The following is a 15782-nucleotide window of genomic DNA, read 5'->3' as shown; positions in this document are numbered from 1 at the left end:
TGCCCGCCCACGCGGCGCTAGGCGCAGCCCGGCCGCAGCCCGGGCCGGCCCTCCTGCCCGACAGCAGCCGGCCCGAAGCCACCGGGAGCCACCATTGAGTCGCCACGGCCCCTCAGCCCCGGCAAGGCCACCCTTGCCCCCACACCCCCCGCCGAGCTCAGGACCCCGCCCCTGGTGGCCGGCAGGCCCGGGGAAGCGGCCCCTGCCCTCGATCCCGCTCCCGCACCCAACCGCGGTGACACGCCAGAGGGGCGGGGTGGTGGTGGGGCGGGGCTTTTGTCGGAGGGAGCTGTGGAGGGACACACCGGCACACAGGTGGCGGCGCCGGGGCTGGGCGCCGGTGGGGGCGGCCAGGTGCAGGTCGAGGGGCTCGCGGGCCGAAAGGACGGCAACTGGGCCCGCGGCGGAGTCTGGGTCCGGGCCAGCCACCCCGGGAGCGTCTGGGGTGCGACTGCCTTCCAGGGCCGCCTTCTGGCCGCCTAGCCGGCCGGGCCGGCGGGGAGCGCCCCCGCGGGCGCGCGCCGTGGTGGGAGGGGCCTGAGGAGGTGGGGCCTGCAGCGCGGCCCGGCGGGGGCGGAGCCGGCGGCCCCCGCCGCGGGCGAGTAAAGGAGAAGGCGGGCGCAGCGGGAGGCAAAAAGCCTACAGCAACCGGTATTCCCAGGCGGTCTCCCATCCAAGTACTAACCAGGCCCGACCCTGCTTAGCTTCCGAGATCAGACGAGATCGGGCGCGTTCAGGGTGGTATGGCCGTAGACGGGGGCGGGGGGCCGCGGGCGGCCTCTTGAGGCCCAGTTTCGCTGGCGCTGGCGCCTTAACGCCAGCCTGGCGGCCAGCCCGCCCCGGCAGGGCCCCCTCGCCCGCCCAGGCAGGGGGAACGGAGGTCTCGGGTATCGGGCGGCGGCGGAGGTTTTGGCGACCACCTCCCAGCCCAGGGCGGCCCTGACCCAGCAAACCCTTCGGCGCTTGGCGCCCCGCCCAAGATCCCGCACGTCGCTCACAGGGACGTGGCCCCGGAGGCTTCAGGGCCCGGGGCCCGCGGTCCCTTGGGCATCGGCCCTGCCCGCCCACGCGGCGCTAGGCGCAGCCCGACCGCAGCCCGGGCCGGCCCTTCTGCCCGACAGCAGCTGGCCCGAAGCCACTGGGAGCCACCATTGAGTCGCCACGGCCCCTCAGCCCCGGCAAGGCCACCCTTGCCCCCACACCCCCCACCGAGCTCAGGACCCCGCCCCTGGTGGCCGGCAGGCCCGGGGAAGTGGCCCCTGCCCTCGATCCCGCACCCGCACCCGGCCGCGGTGACACGTCAGAGGGGCGGGGTGGTGGTGGGGCGGGGCTTTTGTCGGAGGGAGCTGTGGAGGGACACACCGGCACACAGGTGGCGGCGCCGGGGCTGGGCGCCGGTGGGGGAGGCCAGGTGCAGGTCGAGGGGCTCGCGGGCCGAAAGGACGGCAACTGGGCCCGCGGCGGAGTCTGGGTCTGGAGGGCTCTGAGCCTCCATCCGCTCTGGTGCCTCGGGTCTACCGGCCCGACGCCTGGTAGCGTGACACCCCACCGGCCCACAGACGTAGCCTCCCCAGCTGTGCTCACAGCGAGTCCAACCGCAGCCTGCATCCCTCCGCGGGACACTTGGATTACTCCCGCGATCCCCACGAGGTGCGGCACCCGGCGGCCGAATGGGCTGAGATCCTGCCCTTGCGGCGGCGCCCTGTGGCCACCTCCGCCTCCCTCACGGTACTGGCCGAGGCCTCGGACCAGCGGGCCCCGGCTCCCAGCTCAGCGCTGCTCCTCCGCCCCTCTCACCTCCTGCCCGACGTCCAGGCTACCGAGCACCCTCCACCCCCGCCCACCTTCATGCCACTCAGCCAGAACCCGGGAGGCAATGCCAACTACCAGGTGTATGACAGTCTGGTGCTGAAGCGGCAACCGCAGGAGGGCCAAGCGCGGGCCAACTCGCTGCTACCTTCCACCTCGGCCTCCAGGCCCTCTCTGCACGGGAGCCAGACTGGGAAAATGAACTTACCAGCAGCAAATGGGGGCAGGGGCAGGGGGCGGCAGGGCATGGAGAGAGGAATAAAGAGCGCCAGAGTCCAGGAAACATTGGTGGTCTGTGGCTTGGAAGCGCCACTACTTCTGCCAGCCTGGGTCCCTGCGCTTGGCTTCCTGCAATAAGAAGCCAGTGTCCCCTTCTTGGCCTGAGGGTCCCTTTGGTTTAGTGGCCACAGCTCTGCCAGCAGGCCCCTCCTGGTCCTATACCATGCACTAAGTACATCTGCAGCTGCAGACTCCAAACCCCTGGTCTCTGGGCACCTCCTCTGTGTCTCAGCTGTCCCTGTCCACAGAGAGCCTCATACAAGAAGTTGCTTCCAAACTGGGAGGTTCCACATCTGGGCAGGTCCAGCTCCAGGCCCAGTGAAGGGCATGAAGAAGGCTGAGGCTCTGGACTCCAGCCAGGCCTTCAGCAGGCCTCTGAGGCCAAGGTCTTCCTAGTCTCAAGAGGGGCCAAGAGACGCAATGTGTCATTTGAACAAGTGAGTCAGCGGGCGGTGAGCGAATGAATGACCGCTCGAGGGGATGTATGCCGGCCACCGGGCCCTGTTTGACTGTCCAGGCTCAGCTTACCTGACCCTGGTTACCAGGGAATGCCACTCTGGGCCCTCCTTTTCATCCCCCTCCCTCACTGTGACCTCACCACCTGCCCCATTATGACCCAGTCTGGCTCCCAGTTAAAACTGGAGGGCAGAGGGCCCAGGCAGTCCTGGGACCAACGGCCATGGGTGAGCGAAACTACTACCGAGCCGAGCCGTTCACTGGCCCCATCCCCAGGAAATGCCAGGAGCAAGGATACTCAATTCTTCTGATCCCGGTCAGCTTCATCTTGCTCAACGTGGGGATCAACATGGTGACTATGGTCAGGGCAGGATCTGTGCAGCGCGGCTGGGGGAGCCCTGGGGTCTTGAAGGGGCTGAGGTGGGAGGGCTGCTGGGGTGTGACCGGACAAGGGTTGGATTTCAGGGCTCACCCTGCTCCCGGCCTCCCCCCTCCCCTTCTTCCCTCAACTCTGGAGGCATCTGAAGAGATTCTTGCGGGCACTTTTCAATCGTATTTTCCACAAAGGTGAGTGGGCGCCGGCGTGGGTTCAGGGGATGTGGGCCTGTCCCCTTTCTTCTATCCCTGCCTTGATTCTCAGCCCCTCAGGAACCCAGGCCCTGACCCATCTCGCCTTTCCCCACAGACAAGCAAGCCAGCTGTGTAGGCACCCATCGCATGTGCATGCGCTGCTCCGTGGATCCCAAGAACCTGTGCTCAAGAGTTTCTTCCCACTTCTGCCATCGCCCAAGCTTCCTGCTCGGGCAGGTAAACCACCTTGCCTACTGCCTGCAGCGGGGCTCGGCGGGGGCGGAGCCGGCGGCCCCCCCGCCGCGGGCGAGTAAAGGAGAAGGCGGGCGGAGCGGGAGGCAAAAAGCCTACAGCACCCGGTATTCCCAGGCGGTCTCCCATCCAAGTACTAACCAGGCCCGACCCTGCTTAGCTTCCGAGATCAGACGAGATCGGGCGCGTTCAGGGTGGTATGGCCGTAGACGGGGGCGGGGGGCCGCGGGCGGCCTCTTGAGGCCCAGTTTCGCTGGCGCTGGCGCCTTAACGCCAGCCTGGCGGCCAGCCCGCCCCGGCAGGGCCCCCTCGCCCGCCCAGGCAGGGGGAACGGAGGTCTCGGGTATCGGGCGGCGGCGGAGGGTTTGGCGACCACCTCCCAGCCCAGGGCGGCCCTGACCCAGCAAACCCTTCGGCGCTTGGCGCCCCGCCCAAGATCCCGCACGTCGCTCACAGGGACGTGGCCCCGGAGGCTTCAGGGCCCGGGGCCCGCGGTCCCTTGGGCATCGGCCCTGCCCGCCCACGCGGCGCTAGGCGCAGCCCGGCCGCAGCCCGGGCCGGCCCTCCTGCCCGACAGCAGCCGGCCCGAAGCCACCGGGAGCCACCATTGAGTCGCCACGGCCCCTCAGCCCCGGCAAGGCCACCCTTGCCCCCACACCCCCCGCCGAGCTCAGGACCCCGACCCTGGTGGCCGGCAGGCCCGGGGAAGCGGCCCCTGCCCTCGATCCCGCTCCCGCACCCGGCCGCGGTGACACGCCAGAGGGGCGGGGTGGTGGTGGGGCGGGGCTTTTGTCGGAGGGAGCTGTGGAGGGACACACCGGCACACAGGTGGCGGCGCCGGGGCTGGGCGCCGGTGGGGGCGGCCAGGTGCAGGTCGAGGGGCTCGCGGGCCGAAAGGACGGCCACTGGGCCCGCGGCGGAGTCTGGGTCCGGGCCAGCCACCCCGGGAGCGTCTGGGGTGCGGCTGCCTTCCAGGGCCGCCTTCTGGCCGCCTGGCCGGCCGGGCCGGCGGGGAGCGCCCCCGCCGGCGCGCGCCGTGGTGGGAGGGGCCTGAGGAGGTGGGGCCTGCAGCGCGGCCCGGCGGGGGCGGAGCCGGCGGCCCCAGCCGCGGGCGAGTAGAGGAGAAGGCGGGCGGAGCGGGAGGCAAAAAGCCTACAGCACCCGGTATTCCCAGGCGGTCTCCCATCCAAGTACTAACCAGGCCCGACCCTGCTTAGCTTCCGAGATCAGACGAGATCGGGCGCGTTCAGGGTGGTATGGCCGTAGACGGGGGCGGGGGGCCGCGGGCGGCCTCTTGAGGCCCAGTTTCGCTGGCGCTGGCGCCTTAACGCCAGCCTTGCGGCCGGCCCGCCCCGGCAGGGCCCCCTCGCCCGCCCAGGCAGGGGGAACGGAGGTCTCGGGTATCGGGCGGCGGCGGAGGGTTTGGCGACCACCTCCCAGCCCAGGGCGGCCCTGACCCAGCAAACCCTTCGGCGCTTGGCGCCCCGCCCAAGATCCCGCACGTCGCTCACAGGGACGTGGCCCCGGAGGCTTCAGGGCCCGGGGCCCGCGGTCCCTTGGGCATCGGCCCTGCCCGCCCACGCGGCGCTAGGCGCAGCCCGGCCGCAGCCCGGGCCGGCCCTCCTGCCCGACAGCAGCCGGCCCGAAGCCACCGGGAGCCACCATTGAGTCGCCACGGCCCCTCAGCCCCGGCAAGGCCACCCTTGCCCCCACACCCCCCGCCGAGCTCAGGACCCCGCCCCTGGTGGCCGGCAGGCCCGGGGAAGCGGCCCCTGCCCTCGATCCCGCTCCCGCACCCAACCGCGGTGACACGCCAGAGGGGCGGGGTGGTGGTGGGGCGGGGCTTTTGTCGGAGGGAGCTGTGGAGGGACACACCGGCACACAGGTGGCGGCGCCGGGGCTGGGCGCCGGTGGGGGCGGCCAGGTGCAGGTCGAGGGGCTCGCGGGCCGAAAGGACGGCAACTGGGCCCGCGGCGGAGTCTGGGTCCGGGCCAGCCACCCCGGGAGCGTCTGGGGTGCGACTGCCTTCCAGGGCCGCCTTCTGGCCGCCTAGCCGGCCGGGCCGGCGGGGAGCGCCCCCGCCAGCGCGCGCCGTGGTGGGAGGGGCCTGAGGAGGTGGGGCCTGCAGCGCGGCCCGGCGGGGGCGGAGCCGGCGGCCCCAGCCGCGGGCGAGTAGAGGAGAAGGCGGGCGGAGCGGGAGGCAAAAAGCCTACAGCACCCGGTATTCCCAGGCGGTCTCCCATCCAAGTACTAACCAGGCCCGACCCTGCTTAGCTTCCGAGATCAGACGAGATCGGGCGCGTTCAGGGTGGTATGGCCGTAGACGGGGGCGGGGGGCCGCGGGCGGCCTCTTGAGGCCCAGTTTCGCTGGCGCTGGCGCCTTAACGCCAGCCTTGCGGCCGGCCCGCCCCGGCAGGGCCCCCTCGCCCGCCCAGGCAGGGGGAACGGAGGTCTCGGGTATCGGGCGGCGGCGGAGGGTTTGGCGACCACCTCCCAGCCCAGGGCGGCCCTGACCCAGCAAACCCTTCGGCTCTTGGCGCCCCGCCCAAGATCCCGCACGTCGCTCACAGGGACGTGGCCCCGGAGGCTTCAGGGCCCGGGGCCCGCGGTCCCTTGGGCATCGGCCCTGCCCGCCCACGCGGCGCTAGGCGCAGCCCGGCCGCAGCCCGGGCCGGCCCTCCTGCCCGACAGCAGCCGGCCCGAAGCCACCGGGAGCCACCATTGAGTCGCCACGGCCCCTCAGCCCCGGCAAGGCCACCCTTGCCCCCACACCCCCCGCCGAGCTCAGGACCCCGCCCCTGGTGGCCGGCAGGCCCGGGGAAGCGGCCCCTGCCCTCGATCCCGCTCCCGCACCCAACCGCGGTGACACGCCAGAGGGGCGGGGTGGTGGTGGGGCGGGGCTTTTGTCGGAGGGAGCTGTGGAGGGACACACCGGCACACAGGTGGCGGCGCCGGGGCTGGGCGCCGGTGGGGGCGGCCAGGTGCAGGTCGAGGGGCTCGCGGGCCGAAAGGACGGCAACTGGGCCCGCGGCGGAGTCTGGGTCCGGGCCAGCCACCCCGGGAGCGTCTGGGGTGCGACTGCCTTCCAGGGCCGCCTTCTGGCCGCCTAGCCGGCCGGGCCGGCGGGGAGCGCCCCCGCGAGCGCGCGCCGTGGTGGGAGGGGCCTGAGGAGGTGGGGCCTGCAGCGCGGCCCGGCGGGGGCGGAGCCGGCGGCCCCCGCCGCGGGCGAGTAAAGGAGAAGGCGGGCGCAGCGGGAGGCAAAAAGCCTACAGCAACCGGTATTCCCAGGCGGTCTCCCATCCAAGTACTAACCAGGCCCGACCCTGCTTAGCTTCCGAGATCAGACGAGATCGGGCGCGTTCAGGGTGGTATGGCCGTAGACGGGGGCGGGGGGCCGCGGGCGGCCTCTTGAGGCCCAGTTTCGCTGGCGCTGGCGCCTTAACGCCAGCCTGGCGGCCAGCCCGCCCCGGCAGGGCCCCCTCGCCCGCCCAGGCAGGGGGAACGGAGGTCTCGGGTATCGGGCGGCGGCGGAGGTTTTGGCGACCACCTCCCAGCCCAGGGCGGCCCTGACCCAGCAAACCCTTCGGCGCTTGGCGCCCCGCCCAAGATCCCGCACGTCGCTCACAGGGACGTGGCCCCGGAGGCTTCAGGGCCCGGGGCCCGCGGTCCCTTGGGCATCGGCCCTGCCCGCCCACGCGGCGCTAGGCGCAGCCCGACCGCAGCCCGGGCCGGCCCTTCTGCCCGACAGCAGCTGGCCCGAAGCCACTGGGAGCCACCATTGAGTCGCCACGGCCCCTCAGCCCCGGCAAGGCCACCCTTGCCCCCACACCCCCCACCGAGCTCAGGACCCCGCCCCTGGTGGCCGGCAGGCCCGGGGAAGTGGCCCCTGCCCTCGATCCCGCACCCGCACCCGGCCGCGGTGACACGTCAGAGGGGCGGGGTGGTGGTGGGGCGGGGCTTTTGTCGGAGGGAGCTGTGGAGGGACACACCGGCACACAGGTGGCGGCGCCGGGGCTGGGCGCCGGTGGGGGAGGCCAGGTGCAGGTCGAGGGGCTCGCGGGCCGAAAGGACGGCAACTGGGCCCGCGGCGGAGTCTGGGTCTGGAGGGCTCTGAGCCTCCATCCGCTCTGGTGCCTCGGGTCTACCGGCCCGACGCCTGGTAGCGTGACACCCCACCGGCCCACAGACGTAGCCTCCCCAGCTGTGCTCACAGCGAGTCCAACCGCAGCCTGCATCCCTCCGCGGGACACTTGGATTACTCCCGCGATCCCCACGAGGTGCGGCACCCGGCGGCCGAATGGGCTGAGATCCTGCCCTTGCGGCGGCGCCCTGTGGCCACCTCCGCCTCCCTCACGGTACTGGCCGAGGCCTCGGACCAGCGGGCCCCGGCTCCCAGCTCAGCGCTGCTCCTCCGCCCCTCTCACCTCCTGCCCGACGTCCAGGCTACCGAGCACCCTCCACCCCCGCCCACCTTCATGCCACTCAGCCGGAACCCGGGAGGCAATGCCAACTACCAGGTGTATGACAGTCTGGTGCTGAAGCGGCAACCGCAGGAGGGCCAAGCGCGGGCCAACTCGCTGCTACCTTCCACCTCGGCCTCCAGGCCCTCTCTGCACGGGAGCCAGACTGGGAAAATGAACTTACCAGCAGCAAATGGGGGCAGGGGCAGGGGGCGGCAGGGCATGGAGAGAGGAATAAAGAGCGCCAGAGTCCAGGAAACATTGGTGGTCTGTGGCTTGGAAGCGCCACTACTTCTGCCAGCCTGGGTCCCTGCGCTTGGCTTCCTGCAATAAGAAGCCAGTGTCCCCTTCTTGGCCTGAGGGTCCCTTTGGTTTAGTGGCCACAGCTCTGCCAGCAGGCCCCTCCTGGTCCTATACCATGCACTAAGTACATCTGCAGCTGCAGACTCCAAACCCCTGGTCTCTGGGCACCTCCTCTGTGTCTCAGCTGTCCCTGTCCACAGAGAGCCTCATACAAGAAGTTGCTTCCAAACTGGGAGGTTCCACATCTGGGCAGGTCCAGCTCCAGGCCCAGTGAAGGGCATGAAGAAGGCTGAGGCTCTGGACTCCAGCCAGGCCTTCAGCAGGCCTCTGAGGCCAAGGTCTTCCTAGTCTCAAGAGGGGCCAAGAGACGCAATGTGTCATTTGAACAAGTGAGTCAGCGGGCGGTGAGCGAATGAATGACCGCTCGAGGGGATGTATGCCGGCCACCGGGCCCTGTTTGACTGTCCAGGCTCAGCTTACCTGACCCTGGTTACCAGGGAATGCCACTCTGGGCCCTCCTTTTCATCCCCCTCCCTCACTGTGACCTCACCACCTGCCCCATTATGACCCAGTCTGGCTCCCAGTTAAAACTGGAGGGCAGAGGGCCCAGGCAGTCCTGGGACCAACGGCCATGGGTGAGCGAAACTACTACCGAGCCGAGCCGTTCACTGGCCCCATCCCCAGGAAATGCCAGGAGCAAGGATACTCAATTCTTCTGATCCCGGTCAGCTTCATCTTGCTCAACGTGGGGATCAACATGGTGACTATGGTCAGGGCAGGATCTGTGCAGCGCGGCTGGGGGAGCCCTGGGGTCTTGAAGGGGCTGAGGTGGGAGGGCTGCTGGGGTGTGACCGGACAAGGGTTGGATTTCAGGGCTCACCCTGCTCCCGGCCTCCCCCCTCCCCTTCTTCCCTCAACTCTGGAGGCATCTGAAGAGATTCTTGCGGGCACTTTTCAATCGTATTTTCCACAAAGGTGAGTGGGCGCCGGCGTGGGTTCAGGGGATGTGGGCCTGTCCCCTTTCTTCTATCCCTGCCTTGATTCTCAGCCCCTCAGGAACCCAGGCCCTGACCCATCTCGCCTTTCCCCACAGACAAGCAAGCCAGCTGTGTAGGCACCCATTGCATGTGCATGCGCTGCTCCGTGGATCCCAAGAACCTGTGCTCAAGAGTTTCTTCCCACTTCTGCCATCGCCCAAGCTTCCTGCTCGGGCAGGTAAACCACCTTGCCTACTGCCTGCAGCGGGGCTCGGCGGGGGCGGAGCCGGCGGCCCCCCCGCCGCGGGCGAGTAAAGGAGAAGGCGGGCGGAGCGGGAGGCAAAAAGCCTACAGCACCCGGTATTCCCAGGCGGTCTCCCATCCAAGTACTAACCAGGCCCGACCCTGCTTAGCTTCCGAGATCAGACGAGATCGGGCGCGTTCAGGGTGGTATGGCCGTAGACGGGGGTGGGGGGCCGCGGGCGGCCTCTTGAGGCCCAGTTTCGCTGGCGCTGGCGCCTTAACGCCAGCCTGGCGGCCAGCCCGCCCCGGCAGGGCCCCCTCGCCCGCCCAGGCAGGGGGAACGGAGGTCTCGGGTATCGGGCGGCGGCGGAGGGTTTGGCGACCACCTCCCAGCCCAGGGCGGCCCTGACCCAGCAAACCCTTCGGCGCTTGGCGCCCCGCCCAAGATCCCGCACGTCGCTCACAGGGACGTGGCCCCGGAGGCTTCAGGGCCCGGGGCCCGCGGTCCCTTGGGCATCGGCCCTGCCCGCCCACGCGGCGCTAGGCGCAGCCCGGCCGCAGCCCGGGCCGGCCCTCCTGCCCGACAGCAGCCGGCCCGAAGCCACCGGGAGCCACCATTGAGTCGCCACGGCCCCTCAGCCCCGGCAAGGCCACCCTTGCCCCCACACCCCCCGCCGAGCTCAGGACCCCGCCCCTGGTGGCCGGCAGGCCCGGGGAAGCGGCCCCTGCCCTCGATCCCGCTCCCGCACCCGGCCGCGGTGACACGCCAGAGGGGCGGGGTGGTGGTGGGGCGGGGCTTTTGTCGGAGGGAGCTGTGGAGGGACACACCGGCACACAGGTGGCGGCGCCGGGGCTGGGCGCCGGTGGGGGCGGCCAGGTGCAGGTCGAGGGGCTCGCGGGCCGAAAGGACGGCAACTGGGCCCGCGGCGGAGTCTGGGTCCGGGCCAGCCACCCCGGGAGCGTCTGGGGTGCGGCTGCCTTCCAGGGCCGCCTTCTGGCCGCCTGGCCGGCCGGGCCGGCGGGGAGCGCCCCCGCCGGCGCGCGCCGTGGTGGGAGGGGCCTGAGGAGGTGGGGCCTGCAGCGCGGCCCGGCGGGGGCGGAGCCGGCGGCCCCAGCCGCGGGCGAGTAGAGGAGAAGGCGGGCGGAGCGGGAGGCAAAAAGCCTACAGCACCCGGTATTCCCAGGCGGTCTCCCATCCAAGTACTAACCAGGCCCGACCCTGCTTAGCTTCCGAGATCAGACGAGATCGGGCGCGTTCAGGGTGGTATGGCCGTAGACGGGGGCGGGGGGCCGCGGGCGGCCTCTTGAGGCCCAGTTTCGCTGGCGCTGGCGCCTTAACGCCAGCCTTGCGGCCGGCCCGCCCCGGCAGGGCCCCCTCGCCCGCCCAGGCAGGGGGAACGGAGGTCTCGGGTATCGGGCGGCGGCGGAGGGTTTGGCGACCACCTCCCAGCCCAGGGCGGCCCTGACCCAGCAAACCCTTCGGCGCTTGGCGCCCCGCCCAAGATCCCGCACGTCGCTCACAGGGACGTGGCCCCGGAGGCTTCAGGGCCCGGGGCCCGCGGTCCCTTGGGCATCGGCCCTGCCCGCCCACGCGGCGCTAGGCGCAGCCCGACCGCAGCCCGGGCCGGCCCTTCTGCCCGACAGCAGCTGGCCCGAAGCCACTGGGAGCCACCATTGAGTCGCCACGGCCCCTCAGCCCCGGCAAGGCCACCCTTGCCCCCACACCCCCCACCGAGCTCAGGACCCCGCCCCTGGTGGCCGGCAGGCCCGGGGAAGTGGCCCCTGCCCTCGATCCCGCACCCGCACCCGGCCGCGGTGACACGTCAGAGGGGCGGGGTGGTGGTGGGGCGGGGCTTTTGTCGGAGGGAGCTGTGGAGGGACACACCGGCACACAGGTGGCGGCGCCGGGGCTGGGCGCCGGTGGGGGAGGCCAGGTGCAGGTCGAGGGGCTCGCGGGCCGAAAGGACGGCAACTGGGCCCGCGGCGGAGTCTGGGTCTGGAGGGCTCTGAGCCTCCATCCGCTCTGGTGCCTCGGGTCTACCGGCCCGACGCCTGGTAGCGTGACACCCCACCGGCCCACAGACGTAGCCTCCCCAGCTGTGCTCACAGCGAGTCCAACCGCAGCCTGCATCCCTCCGCGGGACACTTGGATTACTCCCGCGATCCCCACGAGGTGCGGCACCCGGCGGCCGAATGGGCTGAGATCCTGCCCTTGCGGCGGCGCCCTGTGGCCACCTCCGCCTCCCTCACGGTACTGGCCGAGGCCTCGGACCAGCGGGCCCCGGCTCCCAGCTCAGCGCTGCTCCTCCGCCCCTCTCACCTCCTGCCCGACGTCCAGGCTACCGAGCACCCTCCACCCCCGCCCACCTTCATGCCACTCAGCCGGAACCCGGGAGGCAATGCCAACTACCAGGTGTATGACAGTCTGGTGCTGAAGCGGCAACCGCAGGAGGGCCAAGCGCGGGCCAACTCGCTGCTACCTTCCACCTCGGCCTCCAGGCCCTCTCTGCACGGGAGCCAGACTGGGAAAATGAACTTACCAGCAGCAAATGGGGGCAGGGGCAGGGGGCGGCAGGGCATGGAGAGAGGAATAAAGAGCGCCAGAGTCCAGGAAACATTGGTGGTCTGTGGCTTGGAAGCGCCACTACTTCTGCCAGCCTGGGTCCCTGCGCTTGGCTTCCTGCAATAAGAAGCCAGTGTCCCCTTCTTGGCCTGAGGGTCCCTTTGGTTTAGTGGCCACAGCTCTGCCAGCAGGCCCCTCCTGGTCCTATACCATGCACTAAGTACATCTGCAGCTGCAGACTCCAAACCCCTGGTCTCTGGGCACCTCCTCTGTGTCTCAGCTGTCCCTGTCCACAGAGAGCCTCATACAAGAAGTTGCTTCCAAACTGGGAGGTTCCACATCTGGGCAGGTCCAGCTCCAGGCCCAGTGAAGGGCATGAAGAAGGCTGAGGCTCTGGACTCCAGCCAGGCCTTCAGCAGGCCTCTGAGGCCAAGGTCTTCCTAGTCTCAAGAGGGGCCAAGAGACGCAATGTGTCATTTGAACAAGTGAGTCAGCGGGCGGTGAGCGAATGAATGACCGCTCGAGGGGATGTATGCCGGCCACCGGGCCCTGTTTGACTGTCCAGGCTCAGCTTACCTGACCCTGGTTACCAGGGAATGCCACTCTGGGCCCTCCTTTTCATCCCCCTCCCTCACTGTGACCTCACCACCTGCCCCATTATGACCCAGTCTGGCTCCCAGTTAAAACTGGAGGGCAGAGGGCCCAGGCAGTCCTGGGACCAACGGCCATGGGTGAGCGAAACTACTACCGAGCCGAGCCGTTCACTGGCCCCATCCCCAGGAAATGCCAGGAGCAAGGATACTCAATTCTTCTGATCCCGGTCAGCTTCATCTTGCTCAACGTGGGGATCAACATGGTGACTATGGTCAGGGCAGGATCTGTGCAGCGCGGCTGGGGGAGCCCTGGGGTCTTGAAGGGGCTGAGGTGGGAGGGCTGCTGGGGTGTGACCGGACAAGGGTTGGATTTCAGGGCTCACCCTGCTCCCGGCCTCCCCCCTCCCCTTCTTCCCTCAACTCTGGAGGCATCTGAAGAGATTCTTGCGGGCACTTTTCAATCGTATTTTCCACAAAGGTGAGTGGGCGCCGGCGTGGGTTCAGGGGATGTGGGCCTGTCCCCTTTCTTCTATCCCTGCCTTGATTCTCAGCCCCTCAGGAACCCAGGCCCTGACCCATCTCGCCTTTCCCCACAGACAAGCAAGCCAGCTGTGTAGGCACCCATTGCATGTGCATGCGCTGCTCCGTGGATCCCAAGAACCTGTGCTCAAGAGTTTCTTCCCACTTCTGCCATCGCCCAAGCTTCCTGCTCGGGCAGGTAAACCACCTTGCCTACTGCCTGCAGCGGGGCTCGGCGGGGGCGGAGCCGGCGGCCCCCCCGCCGCGGGCGAGTAAAGGAGAAGGCGGGCGGAGCGGGAGGCAAAAAGCCTACAGCACCCGGTATTCCCAGGCGGTCTCCCATCCAAGTACTAACCAGGCCCGACCCTGCTTAGCTTCCGAGATCAGACGAGATCGGGCGCGTTCAGGGTGGTATGGCCGTAGACGGGGGTGGGGGGCCGCGGGCGGCCTCTTGAGGCCCAGTTTCGCTGGCGCTGGCGCCTTAACGCCAGCCTGGCGGCCAGCCCGCCCCGGCAGGGCCCCCTCGCCCGCCCAGGCAGGGGGAACGGAGGTCTCGGGTATCGGGCGGCGGCGGAGGGTTTGGCGACCACCTCCCAGCCCAGGGCGGCCCTGACCCAGCAAACCCTTCGGCGCTTGGCGCCCCGCCCAAGATCCCGCACGTCGCTCACAGGGACGTGGCCCCGGAGGCTTCAGGGCCCGGGGCCCGCGGTCCCTTGGGCATCGGCCCTGCCCGCCCACGCGGCGCTAGGCGCAGCCCGGCCGCAGCCCGGGCCGGCCCTTCTGCCCGACAGCAGCTGGCCCGAAGCCACTGGGAGCCACCATTGAGTCGCCACGGCCCCTCAGCCCCGGCAAGGCCACCCTTGCCCCCACACCCCCCACCGAGCTCAGGACCCCGCCCCTGGTGGCCGGCAGGCCCGGGGAAGTGGCCCCTGCCCTCGATCCCGCACCCGCACCCGGCCGCGGTGACACGTCAGAGGGGCGGGGTGGTGGTGGGGCGGGGCTTTTGTCGGAGGGAGCTGTGGAGGGACACACCGGCACACAGGTGGCGGCGCCGGGGCTGGGCGCCGGTGGGGGAGGCCAGGTGCAGGTCGAGGGGCTCGCGGGCCGAAAGGACGGCAACTGGGCCCGCGGCGGAGTCTGGGTCTGGAGGGCTCTGAGCCTCCATCCGCTCTGGTGCCTCGGGTCTACCGGCCCGACGCCTGGTAGCGTGACACCCCACCGGCCCACAGACGTAGCCTCCCCAGCTGTGCTCACAGCGAGTCCAACCGCAGCCTGCATCCCTCCGCGGGACACTTGGATTACTCCCGCGATCCCCACGAGGTGCGGCACCCGGCGGCCGAATGGGCTGAGATCCTGCCCTTGCGGCGGCGCCCTGTGGCCACCTCCGCCTCCCTCACGGTACTGGCCGAGGCCTCGGACCAGCGGGCCCCGGCTCCCAGCTCAGCGCTGCTCCTCCGCCCCTCTCACCTCCTGCCCGACGTCCAGGCTACCGAGCACCCTCCACCCCCGCCCACCTTCATGCCACTCAGCCGGAACCCGGGAGGCAATGCCAACTACCAGGTGTATGACAGTCTGGTGCTGAAGCGGCAACCGCAGGAGGGCCAAGCGCGGGCCAACTCGCTGCTACCTTCCACCTCGGCCTCCAGGCCCTCTCTGCACGGGAGCCAGACTGGGAAAATGAACTTACCAGCAGCAAATGGGGGCAGGGGCAGGGGGCGGCAGGGCATGGAGAGAGGAATAAAGAGCGCCAGAGTCCAGGAAACATTGGTGGTCTGTGGCTTGGAAGCGCCACTACTTCTGCCAGCCTGGGTCCCTGCGCTTGGCTTCCTGCAATAAGAAGCCAGTGTCCCCTTCTTGGCCTGAGGGTCCCTTTGGTTTAGTGGCCACAGCTCTGCCAGCAGGCCCCTCCTGGTCCTATACCATGCACTAAGTACATCTGCAGCTGCAGACTCCAAACCCCTGGTCTCTGGGCACCTCCTCTGTGTCTCAGCTGTCCCTGTCCACAGAGAGCCTCATACAAGAAGTTGCTTCCAAACTGGGAGGTTCCACATCTGGGCAGGTCCAGCTCCAGGCCCAGTGAAGGGCATGAAGAAGGCTGAGGCTCTGGACTCCAGCCAGGCCTTCAGCAGGCCTCTGAGGCCAAGGTCTTCCTAGTCTCAAGAGGGGCCAAGAGACGCAATGTGTCATTTGAACAAGTGAGTCAGCGGGCGGTGAGCGAATGAATGACCGCTCGAGGGGATGTATGCCGGCCACCGGGCCCTGTTTGACTGTCCAGGCTCAGCTTACCTGACCCTGGTTACCAGGGAATGCCACTCTGGGCCCTCCTTTTCATCCCCCTCCCTCACTGTGACCTCACCACCTGCCCCATTATGACCCAGTCTGGCTCCCAGTTAAAACTGGAGGGCAGAGGGCCCAGGCAGTCCTGGGACCAACGGCCATGGGTGAGCGAAACTACTACCGAGCCGAGCCGTTCACTGGCCCCATCCCCAGGAAATGCCAGGAGCAAGGATACTCAATTCTTCTGATCCCGGTCAGCTTCATCTTGCTCAACGTGGGGATCAACATGGTGACTATGGTCAGGGCAGGATCTGTGCAGCGCGGCTGGGGGAGCCCTGGGGTCTTGAAGGGGCTGAGGTGGGAGGGCTGCTGGGGTGTGACCGGACAAGGGTTGGATTTCAGGGCTCACCCTGCTCCCGGCCTCCCCCCTCCCCTTCTTCCCTCAACTCTGGAGGCATCTGAAGAGATTCTTGCGGGCAAT

At 69.5% G+C, this 15782-nt stretch overlaps 8 non-coding genes across 8 annotated transcripts; all 8 read right to left on the bottom strand.

Annotated features, from left to right (window-relative positions):
- Positions 1-636: 636 nt before the first annotated feature.
- On the bottom strand, positions 637-755 carry LOC137213612 (5S ribosomal RNA). The gene has a single exon (XR_010938247.1). It is a non-coding gene; the product is annotated as a 5S ribosomal RNA (ribosomal RNA).
- Positions 756-3458: 2703 nt separating this feature from the next.
- On the bottom strand, positions 3459-3577 carry LOC137213171 (5S ribosomal RNA). Its single transcript, XR_010937814.1, has one exon. It is a non-coding gene; the product is annotated as a 5S ribosomal RNA (ribosomal RNA).
- A 938-nt stretch (positions 3578-4515) lies between these two features.
- On the bottom strand, positions 4516-4634 carry LOC137213169 (5S ribosomal RNA). Its single transcript, XR_010937812.1, has one exon. It is a non-coding gene; the product is annotated as a 5S ribosomal RNA (ribosomal RNA).
- Positions 4635-5572: 938 nt separating this feature from the next.
- Positions 5573-5691, bottom strand: LOC137213168 (5S ribosomal RNA). The gene has a single exon (XR_010937811.1). It is a non-coding gene; the product is annotated as a 5S ribosomal RNA (ribosomal RNA).
- A 938-nt stretch (positions 5692-6629) lies between these two features.
- LOC137213611 (5S ribosomal RNA) lies at positions 6630-6748 on the bottom strand. Its single transcript, XR_010938246.1, has one exon. It is a non-coding gene; the product is annotated as a 5S ribosomal RNA (ribosomal RNA).
- A 2703-nt stretch (positions 6749-9451) lies between these two features.
- On the bottom strand, positions 9452-9570 carry LOC137213167 (5S ribosomal RNA). The gene has a single exon (XR_010937810.1). It is a non-coding gene; the product is annotated as a 5S ribosomal RNA (ribosomal RNA).
- A 938-nt stretch (positions 9571-10508) lies between these two features.
- LOC137213166 (5S ribosomal RNA) lies at positions 10509-10627 on the bottom strand. The gene has a single exon (XR_010937809.1). It is a non-coding gene; the product is annotated as a 5S ribosomal RNA (ribosomal RNA).
- A 2703-nt stretch (positions 10628-13330) lies between these two features.
- LOC137213165 (5S ribosomal RNA) lies at positions 13331-13449 on the bottom strand. Its single transcript, XR_010937808.1, has one exon. It is a non-coding gene; the product is annotated as a 5S ribosomal RNA (ribosomal RNA).
- Positions 13450-15782: the final 2333 nt, after the last annotated feature.

This window comes from Pseudorca crassidens, chromosome 19 (assembly GCF_039906515.1).
Source record: "Pseudorca crassidens isolate mPseCra1 chromosome 19, mPseCra1.hap1, whole genome shotgun sequence".
NCBI classification, from domain to species: Eukaryota; Metazoa; Chordata; class Mammalia; order Artiodactyla; family Delphinidae; genus Pseudorca; species Pseudorca crassidens.
Note: the sequence above shows the minus strand (reverse complement) of the source record. Positions and strands in the feature narration are given on the sequence as shown.